General features: G+C 48.8%; 1 long non-coding RNA gene across 3 annotated transcripts in view; it reads left to right on the forward strand.

The window, feature by feature from the left end:
* LOC107507567 overlaps window positions 1-15,906 on the forward strand; it is a 187,802-nt gene that overhangs the window by 16,390 nt on the left and 155,506 nt on the right. For all 3 annotated transcript variants that reach the window (XR_004954554.1, XR_004954555.1, XR_004954556.1), the window contains exon 2: window positions 4,526-4,922. This is a non-coding gene — a long non-coding RNA (uncharacterized LOC107507567). The remainder of the gene's footprint in view (window positions 1-4,525; window positions 4,923-15,906) is intronic.

The following is a 15,906-nucleotide window of genomic DNA, read 5'->3' on the forward strand; positions in this document are numbered from 1 at the left end:
TTTGGGAGAATCAGCTGAGAAGCCAGATTACTCAACGGATCATTCAAGTGGACATTTAAAAGATAACAGTAATGTTGGAACAAATAAAGTAAACAGGAATTACAGTCTACAAGGAACAGGTAGAGTATCGCTCAGCCAGTGCCTGGCGCTCAGTGACAATTCGGTTCGCATTTGTTAAGTGAATGATGCGTGGGGCGCACTGACCCTGCACAGCCCCACTGTTGTGGATTTCAGTTTCCTGACTTAGGAACTCCTTGAAGAGTCATTATGACGCTGTGTGACATCTATACTACACTGACCTGACAAATTAGAATGCTGAGACAGATCTAATGACAAGGTGAGGTCAGAAATTACTGCTAAGTGGGAAAATCAATTATGCTGCTTTGAATTTTCTATGGAAGGAAAGGTTTGGCTATTTACTGAACACTATCAAAGTGGAACCATTCTGTATAGCTGGGGGACCAAAACATCCCAAGCCCAGTCAAGGTGACCTTCCTTGCGTTGCTCTTCAAATGTGCCCAGAAAACCTTCTCCTGGTGCAGTAGCTTCGATGGAATATGGGGCTCTCCCTATCGCTGCACTTCTTTTGTATGAAAGGGCTTTAAGCTAATGAAATGTTACTATAAATTCATTAAGAAATGTGCTCACAGCTTTAATATTTGTGTCCCCCTGATGCATACCTAAATGGTTCCTGACGTGAAACAAGGACATAGGCCGTTGATTAACTTTAAACATTAGCTCTAAATGAAACAGCATGTTTGTAGGTTAAGAGTTGATTAATGTCGAACAGGAAAACGAGGTGAACTGATGGAAATATTCACAAAGGAGTTACCTCAGATGCTGAGTTTCTAAATGTAATGGCTTTTCTTATCTCTGTAATGAAAATTGTCATTAGGAAGATGGCAGAGTGGCTTGTTACTGCTGATAATGAAATAAGACTTGAAACACTTGAGAGTATATTCAGAAAATTGTATTTATTGGCAGAAAGGAAAATGATCTCGTTTGTGTTTTAGAGAAACTCTAAGGTACATGTTAAAGACAAAGATTCTGCTATATTATTCTAATACTTTAAAGCATGTATATAGCATAGGCCATTTATTTTTAGATGGCTGGGTACCGTGACAAAGGACACTTTACAGTTAAAAATTTGGTTTTACAGTTTTATAACAAAGAGAATGGTATAGATCCCAAAATACTTAATTTGGTTCATGTATGTATTTTAGCAAGAGTGACTTGTATCATTGACAGACGAGTTCCGCTGTCCATCTCTACTGTTTTATTTTTGTCTCATTCATTAACAGAAATGAAAAGATTAACCAACATTCATGTCCAAACTTGAAGAGCTGGTTGTTAAACTTTACAGGACACCACTGCACCCTTTCCTCCCACCCCCAGCTCCCATGCCATCCGCCCCCGCCTGTGCCGAGTGCTCTGACTATTGTGCAGAGGAGGGAGATCTGTTTTTCAGAACAGGTGTTCAGACTGCTCCAGGGTCGTCTTCTCCCTCTACTGAGTGTGTTTCGGCTTCTGTTGAAGAGGTAAAATGTAACAGATCAGCCCACTATATCTAGATGTGTTTTCAACACACCATATGCAAGTACAGAGAACATTGTGGTGACATAATTGCTCATAGGAAGCGTCGTTGCGTTCACTGAGTCCCTTTGAGGAGGCACTTGGGTGTGAGTGGATGGACTCAGGGCTCGGTCTGGAAGGAGAAGGGAGACAGAAGCGAAGCGCGGCCGAGCTGCTCCAATGAGAAAAGAGAGAAGGTCGTAGACACTGCGGGCAGAGCTGGAACAGGATTTCTAGAAAGGTGCTCCTGCGCTTCCACTGCTTACTTTAGTCTGGCTGGGATGAGAGGGAAGCGGAGCTGGAGGTGCAGAGAGCTCGGGAGAACGCAGCAGAGGCAGGACCCGATAGCAAGAGGTGAATGAGAGACGCTTTCACCCTACGAGGTGATGGGGGAAGGGGTAGGAAGCGTGCGACATTCCTTCTACATGGCATGAGGGCTTGGGCCAACTTCTAAACAGAAAAGGGTGCTCTCAGAAGGCCAGGGAACACAGAGACGGACGGCATTGGCTACACACATCAACCCCAGACTGACGTTCTTTTCTGTAGTCTGTCCCTTTATGCATCCCTCCCCCTCACCAAATGGCACAGTATCAGTATTCTGTAAGATTTTGCTTTAGTTAAAGTGATGATTATGTTATATGTGCACATGACTGAAATGAGACACTCTTTCCTGGGACCGCACTGATGTGATTTAGTGTCGCGTTTATACTAATGCCTTGGAGATGGGCTGGGACCGTGATCCAGCCTTCCGCAGCATCCTGCTGGCACCTGCAGTTTTGAGCGGGGCCAGCGTGTATGCTTGGTCCTCGCAGGCTTGATTCTCAGCTCTTCACACTGGAGGGAAGGCACTGAGGAGTGAAACCTCTTCCCGAAGCGAATGTGCGCACGCAGCAGCGGTCGGTCCTGCCAGGGCTCCTCCCCCCACAGCCGGCTCGATTCCTGACCATCAACGCACCTCACTAAGTGTTTCTGTTTCTTCCTCTCGAGGACCGTGATGCCACTGTGTAGCATCTAGTCTTCAGACCCCCACGTATAGTTAGAGGGAACTCTAAGTCAGAGAACGAAACAGAAAACAAACGATTCGTCATCATTTCCCTCTGCCTGATCAGATAAACAGGACAGCGTGAGTGATTAGGAAGCCTAAGTGTTTCAACTAAAACGGCCGCTTGTCACTGCCTCCCGGCTGCTCGCTGCCCACTGCGTGTGTGTGCGCGATGCCCCTGCCTCACACATCACTCTCCAGGCAGGAGGGGACGCGGTCGGAACGGTCAGAGGGCACAGTTCTCCCCTTCACCCTTTCCACGCTCCTTCGAAGTGCGCACTGCGGGTGACTTGGAAATGGGAAGGGCACACGGCTCGTGAAGGGGAGCCTACAGACATTTTTCCGCGAACATGCACTTCAACAAGTTAGCCACTGGATGTCACTGTTGTCACACAGATGGAAGCACATAGGGTTGATTCTGAGGAGGTGGAGTTGGGTGAAGGTGGAATCCGAGTTGGGCTTCAGATCTGTAGCAACACATCTGCTCATAAAATAAATCCAAATAAAAGACTTCCCAATGCAATCCAATGACAGCTTTTATTCTGCAGTTCGAAGAACATGGAATCATGCAGGTGTGTTTTGGAGATTCTTACTTGGGTTATTTTTTTCCTATATCATTACCCGTTCATCTTCTTAAGAATTTAAGTTACAAAACCTAAAATACTGTCTTTTCGGTTTCTATTCCATTCGTTTTTAAGAACTTCTCAGTATATTCTCTCATATTCTCCTGTCTCTGAGCCTCTGTGGCTTTGCCAAACCTGCTTAATGTCACTCAGGATCTGATTTTTCCCCTGTTGGTATGTTTTACAAGTCTTGTGCTTTTTAAAAACTACTTTCACAGTAAGTTGACCTAACCAAAGGAGAGGCAGTGTCCCCTGGCAGCAAGGGAACAGTCATTTATGTTCTCCTGCCACCACAGGCAGAGGCTGGGCCATCGTGAGTGGTTCCCGGGAGACTTCTCTGCAGGCTCCCATGGTCAGGGGAGAAAGGTGGCATGTCCACTGTCCTCTAGTCACCATCTTCCTGCTCGCCCTCAGTAGCTCCTTAGCTAGCACTGCTTCTCCTCCTGATATGGTGTCATGCGCCCTTCTGACACATGATGGTAGCTTGGGCTCCTCATTCTTCCAGATGGTGCATTTGAGGGGTGTCTCGGGCAGCATGCACGGTCTAAGGGCTCAGTCTCTGAGTGAGGCTGAGTTCTGATCCTGTCTCTGCCACCTGGTATGAGTTTGGTTGTTTACTTAATCTCTCTGGCCTTTGCTTTTCCCATTTATGAAGTAGCTATAATTATTTCTGTCTGGAAGATTTGTTGTAAAAATTAAGAGGTATAAAGTACTTAGCACAGTATCTGGTATCTTTTAATTCTTAATTAAAGAGAATACTGTTAATACATCTGGACTACACAGACGGTGTCAGGGTGTCAGCAGGTCTGAGGCCCGATGAGGGTGGGCATGGGCCAGCCTCTTCCCCTCTGTGCTCAGAGAATGCAAGCCCACCTTGAGATATGGCGGGTCTGGTTCCAGACCACCACAATAAAGCAAGGGTCCCAATGAAGTGAATTATAATCTTTGTGCTGGTGGGGGGTGGGGTCTTGCCTTCAGTTTGTAAAAAATGCAACATCTGTGAAGAGCAATAAGCAAAATATAATAAGATGAGGCATGCCTTTACCCGGGAATAACTGTAGACAGGTGTTTTAGGTAAACGTTTATCATCATTTTTATAATTGTTATCCAGAAGCTTGCTTTTTTACATCTATGCTGGATTTGGTCTTCAAAGGGTAAACATATGCAGTTCATGACTTGTGGGTCTTTATGATTTATTGCAGATTAAGCATTTTGACAAAATATATAGGAAATATTCAGCTGACAATTCTAGAAACAAATTTACGTAGAGTATCTTGTCACCTCACAGCACCGGGATCCTGCTGGGCACGCAGTAACTACCAGGAGATGCAGCGAAAGCAACAAACACGGGAGCAGAGAGGCAGCACCTGCGGGCAGACGGCGCCTCACCGCTTCACAGGTGTTGGTGTTTTTCACAAACCGAAGGCAAGGCCCTCCCCCAGCGCAAAGACCACAGCTTGCTTCGCTGCAGTCCCGCTTCATGACCGGGGCCGGGAGCGAACCCGATAGCCCTGGGGCGTGCCTGTCTCCGTGACCTGCCGGATGCTCGTCACATCGGTCCAGCTCTCTTCAGCGTAAAGCACTCCTGTTACTTCTCTGCGATGTGCGGGGAGTCGCGAGGGGGTGTAGAGCACAAGTCTTGCCAGCATTACGTCCTCAGGACCTGGGACAGTGACTTCTACTCGGTGAGTGTTCCACAAATTCTGACCCCATGAATGAGAGAAAGGAGAGTCGCCGGCCTGGGCTTGAAGTTCTGGGGAAATCTTCACTCAGGCTTGGAAGGTCGTGCGTCAGTGTTCAGATACATCATCAGAGAGGAGGAAATGGGCACTTTTGGGGCAGACGGTCATGCGAAAGCCTTGTTCCCTTGGGGAGCTTATCTCTGTGCTAAAAAGTGGGGCAATGCTCTGGAAAATTACAGGTTTTTCTTGGCAGGTAGTACACTGCATTCGCTAAGAGTTCAGGCTTTTGACTCCGAGAACATGAGTCCTTTGGGTCCTCCAAGACACAGATGTCAAGGAGAGGTTACAGTGCGAGGTTTGTGGGGAGCAGTGCCTGTGCTGGACGCTGGGAAAAGAGGCCATGGGGGTGTTGTTCCTTGTCTTTCCGATGACACCATTGTGACAGGTGTGAGGCGAGGTCCCACTGTGGTTTTGATTTGCATTTCCCTGATTGTTGGCATGTGGCGCATCTTTTCAAGCACCTACCAGCTGTTTGTATGTCTTATTCAGAAAAAAAGTCTATGTAAGCCCTCTGCCCATTTTTAATTCAATTTTTTTGGGGGGTTGTTATTGAGTTGTACGAGTTCCTTATGTACTTTGGAATTCACCCTCATCAGGAGATGGTCCACACATCTTTCTTTTCACGTCGCCGATGGTTTCCTTTGTGGGCAGAAGCTTTTCGATTTGATGTAGTCCCACTTGTTGTTTTTTGGCCTTCATTCCCAGAGGTTTTGGTATCAGATTCGAAAAACTGTGGCCAGGGCCCATTGCTGTCAAGGGGTTGTCCTCCTCCTCGTACAGTAGTCTGCAGTTGGGTCTTAGATTTAAGTCTCGAGTTGATTTTGAGTTTACGCTGTAATGAGTTTAATTCACGTGAGTCTCTCTTCTGCCGGCCTCTGTGCATCTTTAATTCTGTGCTCCCCCAGGAGCTGTCGTCCTTCACCTGGAACCCGGGGCTCCAGGTGCGTCCTGTGTAGTTGTTCGATTGACATTTCTAGGAGGGAGCGAGCTTGGAAGCCGACATCTCCGCTTTGCTGACGGCGCTTTTTATTTAAATTAAATGTTTATTCCCGAATATACATGCAAAATGTGCGATGACAGGGCGGACGTCCCCGGGTGCAGCCCAGTGAGGAGCCGAGGGACCCTCTCGGGTCACGGCCGAGTCGCCTCGGTCTTCTGTCGATCGTTACTCTGCCTTCTTTACTGTTTTGCCAGGCAGACTTATATCTTTAAGTGAAATACCGTTTATGTTGCCTCTTCTTGGATTTTATGGATGACGCGATCCTCTTCTTTGGCGCTGTGTTACCACCTCGATGCTTTTAGGAGCTGACGCATGGGCCGCAGGGATTTTCGCTGATGCATAGCACTCACTGTTTGAACGTATTTGTTCACGTCTCTGTTCTGTCGTTGGTGGACATTGGAGTGTTTCCGTTTGTGGTTGCCATGAGCCATGGTCTGGGAGCTCTCGTCGTGGTTCCCAGTGGCACATGCATGAGTTTCTCCTGCCGGGAGTGTGCACGCCCCTCCCCTGTCACGCTCAGTGGTGATAAGTGGCTGCACTGACTCACGCCGGCCTGTCGTGCGGAAGTTTCTAAGAGTCAGCTTTGAAAGACCAGCCTTGTCAGAAGGATGATGACTGGAACTGGTCGCTTGACCACGAAATGCTTTCAGGTCGAAAACTGACAGCTTCAGTGACTCTTTCTGGTGAGTGGGTAAATTGAAAATGAATGCATTTTAAGATGATAAACTTTGAGAGACTTTAATTAAAGTTTAGAGGAGGTTACAGCACACATGTTCAGGAATAAAATTCCCCTTTCATGTCCAATACCAATTAATTCTTCTTTTCCATTTCTAATTTGTCAGCCTCCTTGGTTGCATTCATAGTGCAGCTACAATCTCTACTGGGTGGTTATTTAAACCCACAGGGAAGAAGTGACTGAGCAGCAAACTTGCAAATGTGAATCCCATTCACTCTTCATGTTAATAAATGGGATTTCTAAGCCCACAGTGAGGCAAAGGAGATTGGAAATCTCTGGGAAAAGGATAATCTAGAATTTAAAAAATCCACAATACCTCCATGAAGAAGGCCAAAGTCTATTTTCTTATCTTTACAAGAACACTTTGTGCTGTGGAATTAAGTGTCAAATGTTAGTGTGCAGAGCACATATATTTAGAAACATCTGGGAAAATATTTCTCAAAGTCGTGCTCTCCATCCTTTCAAGACTCGTGGGGTATACTGACATGGATTGCATTGCAAATCACCTGGAATTTGTATTTTAAAATTTTCTTTAGTAGATATTCGTTAAATGTTTTTATTTCATTTTATTGTCTATTTAGCACGTCACCCTATGTAGTCACACGCATTGGTTACATTTTTAAAAAGCTTCCTTTTGTCACCTCTATCTGACTGTATGAAGATCTGTTCTGGGGTCGGGAGAGAAAGGGAGAGGGATACGAGAGGGAGGGGACATGGGCGGGAGGGAGGAGAGGGAGGGAGAGGCACGGGCGGGTGGCGGGGAGGGCCGCGTGCTCAGCGGCGACGGACGCCGGCCGCAGCAGGCTGCTGTCCAGTCACACGCTGGAAAACACGGGGTCTCCAGGCCCTTCCCTGGAGCGGGGCAGGGGTCAGCACGGTTCACGGTGTGAGGCAAAATTTGCATCTCCGCTCTGCTGGGCCTGCAGCCCAGGGCAGCAAGGGTGGGGACGGCGAGGCAGAAAGGGTGCAGGGCAAGGACGCGGCCGTGTGCTCTTGAGCTGGGGACCTCCATGCAGTGACATGGGCAGTCGCTTAGCCACAGGGCATTTTCAGAGAGGTCTGGAATCACTTGTCTTAGAAACTCCATGTGTGTAGACGTGTTTAGGCACATGCCGTGGCCCACGGAGCCGCGGCCGCCTGCAGTGCTCAGTGCTGCCGCTCAGGCCGGCGGCCCAGGGGCCCGGCGCACAGCGGGCCATGCCACCCAGCTGTGTCCACGCAGTGACAAAATCACCTGGTGGTGATTCTCTGAACACGTCCCCACGGTTAAGGGACGCACGACTGTATGTCAAATCATTGTATTATACACTTTGGATATATTACAGCTTTATTTGTCAATTTTATGCTTCTAAAGCTGAATAAAAGGAGTCCTTAAAATACAGAACGCCGCTCTTTGGAAGAGCGCGGTTGGTGTTCCTGCTGCTTTTAAGTGATCGTCTCCTTCCGACTAGAGTGAAACGGAGTTCCCTTTCAGAAGGCCGATCGGAACACTGAGTTCGTGCAGTGGAGGTGCAGACCTGTGCCCGGGGCCCCTGCTGGTCGACCTTTGGGACAGTCCCACTCCCCGGTGCCTGGTTTTCTGTCGCCGCGTCTGCTCACGCACCGCGCAGTGGCACGTCTTCCCTCCGGCAGCTGCCGGCTCTGCCCTGCCGCCTTCTTCATCCCTGTTCGCCCTTGCCTCCGCTGGCCACCAGTCACACGCCGAGCAGCTCAGAGGCCAACAGGTCGACAGACAGCACAGCTGTCGGGAGAACAGGGCGTGACATTCAGGGACAGTGGGGAAACTCAGAAAGTGGTGTCCCTCTGCCCGTCAGAACACGTGACCCAGAGACGTTTAGCCATGCAACTGGTTCTCGAGATTGTCAGCGCGGTCTGCTGCAGTCAGGCTCTGCCTCTGCTCGTCTTCAATCCTTACTCACTGTCATGGGCTTCAGTGACCGGAAGGAGCCCAGCTGCGGCTAAACAATGGTACATTATGCTAAGCGAGTTGCAGAGACAGTGTGTAATCGCAGCCTTTGGACTTTCCCCCTCCATCAGTGGACAAGGACCAGGAGAGGTTAAGGCGTGAGCAGGCCCCTTAAGTCCTCGGAGGAGCTTTGCCTCCTGGCGTCACTTGGTCGAGCTCAGTGAGACTCCCCTTCCCCACGATGTTTTAAGCCTTGGCGACCTCACTGGGCACACTTGGAACAGCTGCACTGAGCCGTTGGGGTTTCTGCCGGAATCCTCAGGTCATCCTGTGTCTCTGTGGTCACGTTTGCGTTAGTCAAGGAGGCCCCTGGGTGAGTGTCCCTTGTCAGTAACATTCGTATTCATTTTTAGGCATTGGTGTCATTCCTGACAGGTCTAAGGAGTGTCACAGTGCTGTCGATTATCAGAGGGAAAAGGGGCAGGGTCCATGCTGGTCAGTTTACAGGTGATGAACCAGAGTCTCGGGGAGGAGGTGTGTCCTGTTCGCTGCTTCTAGCTCGCAGGGGCAGAGCTGGGTGAGTAAGGCCAGCACGTATTTCTCTATATTCTTGGTGTTTATCATTTTGAAAGACACTTTTGATCTTCTCTCTGTAATTTAATGCTTTATGGTGCATTATACAAATAAATGGACAATTATTACTTCATGTGATAAAATAATCCTTTTTAAAAACATTTAGTTGTTAAAATTTAATTGCATCATTAACTTTAGATAATAATTGACAGAAAAAGCTAAAGAATCGAAATACCCATTGTTTATGCCTTCTCCTTTTTGTTTCTGAGTTAGGAATAAGAGAGAATGTATACTTGCTTTTATTCTTTATTTATGCATCACCATTTCAAAGTCTTGGTGTCCTGCTGTGTGATGAACAGCATGCTGGATTCTGCTCGGATTCAGAGATAAGTAGGTGTCCTCTGGAAGAGTCCCCCGCCCAGCGGGCCACGGCAGCCACGCGTTTGCCCTCTGTGGCAAGGCGGCGTGAGCAGTGCTGTAGCAGAGGGAGGCGCAGAGTCCCTGGGCACTTGGAAGAAGGAAGATCATTGGCTTCACTGAGGAGGTGACATTTGAATTGTGTCTTGAAGGATGAGCAGACATTTATCAGGTAGTAAAAAGGGTGCGTGGCAATGAGAATCTCAGGCAGAGGGAACAGCAGAGTGTTCTGAGAGAGGATATAACCCTGCTTCAGTGAGCAGCACAGAGTGTGAGCGGGAGGATGGCGGGAGAGAGCTGGAAGGTGGACCAGGGCCCGGCAGGAAGGGCCAGGTATGCGATTCCAGCGGGCTTCATCCTCACGTCAGCTTTGCCGAAGCAGGACTTTGTCTATCCACCTGTAGCCAGATGTGCCACTGGACACACTCAGACAGGGGTGTGTCGTGTGATGAAAAGGGACCATGAGGCTGTCTTATTAGAGGCGAGGAGAACCACCTCGGAAGCTTTCGGAATACTCCGAACAAGAGATTGAGGGTCAGAACGGAAAGATTTCGGGTTGAGATGACGAAAACTGGAACACTTTTTAAAAGGTAAAATTCACAGGAGTCGGTGCCTGACTGGATACGGGTGGTGCCAGAGGGCAAGGCGTCAGGAGGGTCCCAGGGTCGCTAACACGGTGCTGTCGTCAATCAGAGCAGGACAGAGAGGGAGCCTCAGGGGAGGTGGCGAGTGCTTTTAGAACAAGAATCCAAGTCTCCAGGTTCTGTGCAGTCGAAAATGCCCATTTGGAGTCCAGACGAGAAATGGTGATGTCAATTTGGACGTCACGCTCGTTCAGAGTTGTGAGTGTGTCAAGTGGGGGCTCGGCCCCTCCCTGTGGGTGTCCTCGCTTCTCTAGCTAACAGCTGGTGGTCGCTGAGAGCTTCGGGTGGCAGGCGTCTGGGGCGGATTGTCCTTTGCATTTTCGAAGCGTCCCACTGAATGTCTTCACAACGCAGAGCCCCTCTTCCCGCGGTGGGCTCACCCGACTGCTCGGGGCATCGCTGGCCGTGCGCGGGGCTGGCGGAGGGTCGCCAGACAGGAATCTGCGCCTGATTAGGATTCACACATTCTTTACGCGACTCGTCATATTTACTACGTGCAGCCGCTGTTTCTACTTCACGTAGTTATTCCATGTAGATATTTCAATGTGAAATGTACTTGGCATGACACCTAGGTTCAACTTACCAGCACATCTGGTGAAGACATGGAAAACCTTGGGTTGGTTAAAATTACTCACTAAACACTTTCAGACGTTCAGAGGCCAACAAATGTTGCTGCAGGAGAAATCTGTACTCTCTTATGTAAAAACTCCATAAAACTTGGGGAAACAAGGGACCAAGCAATGATTTAGTTTTAGTACTGCTGGCATCGTGTTTATATTAATAAGTTCACATAGAAGGGAAAGCTGTAGTTCTAGACAAATACCGCCAACTCATGTCGTGAAAGGTTTGTGTTTGGAACTTTTTCTTATAGGAAAAGATCCAGTGAAAAATCGTTTAAAAATTTATATTTCCATAAGGCATCCACGACCAGAGGTAAAACTCAATGTGACACCGATAAAACTCATTAGGATAGGTGGAATATCTAAACTGTGACTTTTTAAAGTATCATGGAGAAGCCGTCATGGTGATTGGATGGGCTGTAGGGTCATACTGCCATGGGCTGCACCCCAGATCTGCACTCCGTGAATGGGGTGATCTTAGCCAATGGGGATCTTAGCTAAATCCCTTAATTTTTCTTGAGCCTCGATCTTCTAGGTTTTAGAATGAGGAGGGTGACAGTGCCTGCCTCATCACGTTGCAGGCCTTCGATGGGAAAGCTCGTGGCAACTGCGTGCCGTTCGGCCTGGCGCAGAGCCAGCTGTCCAGGGGAACCGCTGCAGATGCAGCCGACAGTGTCGTCATCGCCAAGTATCATCTTCATGGGCCAGATTTTGACCTTGTGTGGTTTCGCGAAAACTCCTTTGAGAAATTATTTTTTAAATCTACAAAGATCATCAGATTGGTTCAAGTGGGAGTGACCAGTTGAACTGCTACTGTATAAATAAGTTGTTTTTGCTAGCGTGGAAATGATACCAGCGCTTCGTCAGTTTTGGGGGACAGACCCGGAATACAAAGGAAATGCTTAGTTGAAGAGTAAGATGAGGCTCTGTCAGCACTGGTTTAATAATAAAAGGAGGCCTTACGGGGTGGGAATGGGGTGTCGGCTCATCCGGTACCACCTGATGAAGAAGTTATTTCCGTTGCCTTTCCAGGAGCACCTGTGCATATGGATGCATGTGTGTGCGATGTCATGTAGCGTCTAAAATAATCCCACATGAGAAGTGTGTGTGGCCTCCATGGAACAGAGGAAGAAGAAAGCTGAGAGGGATTATGGGTCAACGTTGAAGTCCTAGACCTGGCTGGCAGGTTCCAAACCCTAGGCATGCTTCAAACACATGGTTTGCCCTCATTTTCTTAAATGTGACGGAATTCACTGCTTTTCTGGGCTTTGGTAGAGCAAACCAGCATATATACTGCAGCAGTGACATGGCGTCATCTCATGGAAAGGACTCACAAGAGCCCAGCAAGTATGCTGTCACCAGCCTTCATAGGGACAAAGGGCTCAAAACAGCAACGGGAGAAAGACAGCAGATTCTGGGGGGTCCGAGACGTCCAGCGCAGCCCCAGGGGCCTCGTTCTGCTGCACAGGGCACACTCCATCTCTGGGTCCCAGGCTTCCGAGATCAGAGATCCCACTGGTCACATAGCTCCAGCCCCTGGCCCAACCGTGTGACACTGTGACTCTTCAGCAGACAACATAGACAGGCTGGCACAGGGTGTTGCCAAGGGACTTTCACACCTAAGCGCATGTTACAGATCACCCCTAGGATGTGTCACCCCTGTCTCGGCCACCCTTGTCATATACATGGCTCCCGGGGGCCCTGGACATACGCGTCGAGCTGCCCGCTACCAGCGACAGGTTAACCCTATGCACGTACACATTCACAGCACACGAAGAGGGAAAGACCGAGAAAAGCATTAAGTATGTCAAGTTTGTCCAACCCAGCCAGTGCCTAGCAAAGTCCAAAAAGACGGAGTCCATTTCCTGGTAAATTTTTATTTCTGTTTGAAAGCTGAACTGTGGAACAGAATAAAGGCTCCCATCTAGTGACGTGTCTGACAGTTACCGTTGACAGGGAGGTCTGTAACCCCGGACGCCGGAGTGAGACTGTGGCTCTGGGCGGCGGATCCACTCGCTTTGCGCTCTGTGGGTACCGCGGAGGCGGAGCGCACAGAAGTCGAGGGCAACCAGAGCCGGAGGCAGGACCAGGCCGTTTCTCTGTCTTGTTCTCAGCCTGACGTGCGGGAGCCTTCGCAATTCCAAAGCCAGCGGCTACCTGAACACCTGCTCTCCAGCCGCGGCTCCCACTTGTACGTGTGCTTCGCCTCAGGCAAGTCACCTGATCCCTCTGAACTACAATTTTCTTATACATAAAATGGGGACAAGAGAGAGCTGTTGCAAGAATTAAATAAGCCAATATACAGAAAAACCCCCCAAAACAAAAAAAAAACCCGCCACGCCCTGCGACGTACAGAGGCCGCGCTCTCACTCCAGAACGTCTTCGCCTGAGAGGAGGGCTTGGCATCTGTCCTTGCAGTAACTGGACAACATCTAGAGTCTAAGCGGTCATCTGTGTCAAATTAGCATGTCGCTCAGTGGCTTCAGAGTCGGCCTCCCGCGTAAGGTTTCGCGTGGGCAAGGTCCCACGGCTGCATCAACAGTTGAACAACTTCAGGTTTACAGTTTTTTCTTTCGTGTTTTTTCAGGGTTTGCCTTCAGAGTTCTACTAGTTTCCAAATGAATTGGAAAGTTTTCTATATTTTTCAATGCTCAGGGATAGTTGTTCTGACATGGGCATTATGTTTCTTATTAGTTTTAAAGAACTTAACAGGCAAATTATGTAGCTTAGAAATTATTTTAAAAAATAATTCTTCAATAACTTTTTGGTATTTCAGGTTTTTAGTACTTCTTTTTGAGTCAGTCAGCTAATCATATTTTCTCAGAAATAGCTCCACTTTACCCGAATCAATGATTCTCTAAGTGTAGTTTCCAGATCAGTAGTGTCATCACCTGGGAAATTGTTAGAAATTAGATTTTTTTTTTTTTTTTTTTTTTTTTTAGCAAAATGATGGTTTCTTACTTGCAAGGTCTTCGGCCTCAGGCTCTTAGCTGTTACCTGCCCTGGAGAACAGGGGCTCCAGACTCCTCCTGCTGGTGGAAGGGGTCCTGGCCTCTCCTACTCCACGGAGGCAGAACCTCTGAACCTCATGGTTCTCCCGGTGACAGCCCATCCCTAGTGACAGGGCCCGGGTCTTAGAACTGACTCAGATCGACGCTTGGTTCTCCCCCCGGCCCCCGCCACCTTACCCCCAGTCTTCTGAGGACTGATCGCCCCAGACGTTGCTAGGCAGTGTGCCGCGATGGTGGTTTGGGGGCACGGATGCCGCGGGCCTCCTAACATGTGGACCCCGGGTCTAGCAGGGTGGTCGCTTCAGGTCAGACACTTTGGGAATGTTGAATCTTCAAGTTAGTGTATAACCTAAAAATTGATGTACTAGATAACCGTTTAAAAAGAATGAGTTACCTGTATATTACTTGATCAGGATAGGTGTTCCGTGTGGAGGAAAAAAGATTATAAAATAGTACGTGTGGTCTGATCCCATTTTATGAAACAATAACAACGGAACTGTTTTTTGGTGTGTAAGAAAGCCGAGATGGACCAACAGATTACTGCTGCTTGTCTCTGGTTATGAGTCTCTTAGTCATTTTTTCCTTTTGCTAGGCTAGGTTTTCTGATTTTTCTATGGTGAATGCATGTTACTTGAATGTAAGGAAATAGTATTACATTTTTCAAAAGAATGCTTCGTTTAGCTGCAAGAGCATTGTTTCCATTTCATTTTTAAGTTTTACTTATATTCTCTCTTCTTTAACTTGGCCCGACGCTGAGAAGCCTGGGTCCCTAGTGACCAGGAGTGGCTCGGTCAGTGCCCACTCTTCCCTGTAGCCTCCCCATTCCCCCTCCTTTCAGCAGAGCCCCGGGGGCCATGCGTGAGGGCCACTGCACCCTCTCGGGGGACTCTGCAGGGTCGCAGCCCCGAGCCTGGCGCCTTTGCCCTGACCGCGGTCCACTGAGGGCACAGCCCCCACAGGAGACGTCAGCTTCCAGCAGGCGCAGGGAGACACTCTGCTGTCGACTGCACGGCAGAGGATGAGTGTCCTCTCTTCCCCTCACGAAGCTCGGTGGAGGGCTCTTTCCTGTGGGTCTGTCCAGCACCACAGTCGATCCAGACCTTCAGCGCCGGTGCCTCATTCTCACGGCTGCACTGGGGAGTAGGGTAGCTGGCAGAGAGGCATCCCAAGGGTGCTCCTGTATGTGCAGAGAGGGCCCCTCCGCTCATCGGCAGCCCCCACATCCCACTGCCAGGATGGGAGCAGGGAACACGCTCTTGGGCTCGCACAAGCGGGGATGGGCGGGGGGCGCGGACAGTAGACGGCCTGGCCATCTCTGCGCACGCCCTCGCTGCCCCGCGCCGTCCTTACTGCCCTGGTGTCCGTGCGTGGGGCAAGCACGTGAGGAATGAAGCTCAGATGCTCTGAGCTACTGGACTGTCAGGGTCGCCTTCGCCAAAGCCGCTTGTTTAATCAGTTTTCACGTTAGCAGACATTTTCTATTCTGCAGTCTGGTGATTAACCCCATTGACCATCTTTTTGCCTTTTCAAGTGCAGCAGCTTATTAGAGATTTTTATTATTACCCTGTAAATTCTCAGACTTGCATTCCGTGGCATTAGCTACGCAGTCTGCATTTTGTGAGCTCTTTTAATTGCTCCTTTGAAGTGTGGACTTATTTTGAGAGAAGGTCACAGTAGTTTTCATTAATCCAGGGTTACTTTTAGAATCTCTTGGCTTTTATTCATATCCAAAATTCCATTCGTGTTTTCCTTAATTATTCCATCAAGTGAATTGTGATTTCCGTTCTGTAAGGAGCCTCTCCTTGTAGGAAGGGCAGCCTCTCCACGCGTGTTCGGTCGCCTCACCCCTCCTGTGGACGGGGGGACGCGTCACAGCCGGCCGTGGGCGGGGGCAGGGAGATGGTGACTGCTGGGGGTGCAGTGGCCCGTCTCTTTACTTTCTTTCCTTCTCATTTCTTAACATATTTTATTTTATTCATATTTATAGATGATATTTTATTCATCTCTATCTCTTCTTTTT

Source organism: Rousettus aegyptiacus, unplaced genomic scaffold (assembly GCF_014176215.1).
Source record: "Rousettus aegyptiacus isolate mRouAeg1 unplaced genomic scaffold, mRouAeg1.p scaffold_m13_p_15, whole genome shotgun sequence".
Lineage (NCBI taxonomy): Eukaryota > Metazoa > Chordata > Mammalia > Chiroptera > Pteropodidae > Rousettus > Rousettus aegyptiacus.